Here is a 2,041-nt window from a genome sequence, read left to right as displayed (position 1 = left end):
AAGGAAATGAGATGGGCAGCAAAGGAGATGCAGAGGTAATGGCCAGTGTGCTAGGAGGACAATTTAGAGAGGATGATATTCTGTGAGTTAAATAAGCAACGACCATTGAAGAGGAGGAGGTGATCAACTGTGTCAAATATGAACAGAGGATGGAGAGTCAACAGTTTTTTAATTCCAGCAACATAGCCTCAACGATGACCTTGATTAGAATACTTTTTCCCCAATGCAACAGGAGAAGTTAGAAGCCAAAGAAGATGGGGGCAAAGCTGATTAGAAGAAAGAGGATGGCTAAGTATCAGGAGAGAGGGGGTCAACACCATATCTAGAGGGGGCCAGTCAAGACTAAAGTCCCTAATTCCAGATTTTGAGTAGGTGAAAACAGAATCTTAGTTCAAACAGGCTTACAGTATGCTTACAGGCAAGTAAGAATTTCCTGAAAAATTACTTTGAGCACAAGGAGATAGGTATGTAATGTGTGAATGTTTGGGGCTGGCTCATAGGGTTAGTGAAAAAAGGACCATAGATTCTTTCCATTTGGGATGTATAAGTAAATGCAAAAAAAAAAAAATACAATTGTGGATATATGATCCAAATATATGTGGAAAACATTTAAAAAAATCATCTTAATTACATCGTTGCATTTTACCAGTGATTTGAATTGATGTCATTTTATCTTTTTAAAAAAGTACTTTTAGATTTAACCCCTACATTTTAGATTAATTCTCTTATTTTTGCAGAAGGTAAATTTTATTTTTGGACACAATAATTTCATTTCCCAGCATAATGAAATTCAACTGAACAATTGCACTAGCCCTGAAAAGTGATTTGATCATTTTGGGTCAGAAAATTAACATTAGGCTGAAATACAACAAATCTCCCATTGCTTTGTCTTGAAAAAAAAAAAAAGGTAAAAGAGTTTTCTGGTTTTACTGCATCTAGTGATCATTTGGGTGAGAAAAAGCTTCTGTTCCATCCCTTGTGGTGCCAAATTTTATTGCATTTCCTTCACTGCACAGCTTGTTAAATGTGAACAAGTGCCTTGAATTTCACAGCAGTGCTAAGATTCTCACTTAAATTGCCTTGGAACTTGGTGGCCCCTAATTAATCCAGTGGCTGCTAGACATTTTGTGTGATATTGTTTATATGGTTGATAGGAAAAACACATCTGTGCTGCAAGGGCTGGAAGCATAGTGAAGTAGGAGATACAGACTTTTAAATGTGGCCATTAAAATGTCCCAACAGTATGCACAGAATATAGTTGTTGTTACTCTTGTTATTAATGCTATTTTTAAAGAGCTTACGAAAGGCGTAAGGAGAGTTACATACCAGGCTGGTTTTGGACTTTGTTCTCTGAGGGAGTTGTTGGAAGAATTTGAACATGAAAACAGCATGATCCCTTCATTCTGGTGGACCTTTGGAGACATTCAGGAGGAATATGAGATTGTTGACAAGGACCTGAGCTAAGAGGTTATTAAAATTGTCTAGATGAGACAAGGGACCTAGACCTGGGGTAGAAGAAATGAGGGCAATGGCATCGATGTGGCAGATGTTACCATGTTATTTTGCATTTTGCTGTTGTCTTTGACTCTAGACAATATAAGGATAGCCCACTTTTCCCTGCTCCAGAGTTTCCAATTCTAACATTTTCTTCCTTACTTTATTGGTTAGGTGCTCTGAAAATGAGTGCATGGTCTATTTCTTTGAGTTCACTAAATTGATGCTACTTCTTCCCTTTCTAAAGAAGAGAGGCTTATCTACCATAGCAACTGGCCATTTATTTTATTTTATTTATTTTATTTTATCTTATTTTATATTTTATTTTATTTTTTTGAGAGAGCAAGTGAGCATGTGCATGGTGGGCTGGGAAGGGGCAGATGGAGAGGGAGAGAGAGAACCCCAAGCAGGCTCCATGCTCATTGCAGAACCAGATGTGGGGCTCAATCCCCAACTCTGAGATCATGACCTGAGCCAATATCAAGATTCAGATGCTTAACCAAGTGAGCTACCCAGGTGCCCTGCAACTGGCCATTTCTTAATGCAA

Source organism: Ursus arctos, unplaced genomic scaffold (genome assembly GCF_023065955.2).
Source record: "Ursus arctos isolate Adak ecotype North America unplaced genomic scaffold, UrsArc2.0 scaffold_1, whole genome shotgun sequence".
Taxonomy (NCBI): Eukaryota; Metazoa; Chordata; class Mammalia; order Carnivora; family Ursidae; genus Ursus; species Ursus arctos.
The sequence above is the reverse complement of the archived record's forward strand: the minus strand, read 5'-3'. Positions refer to the sequence as shown.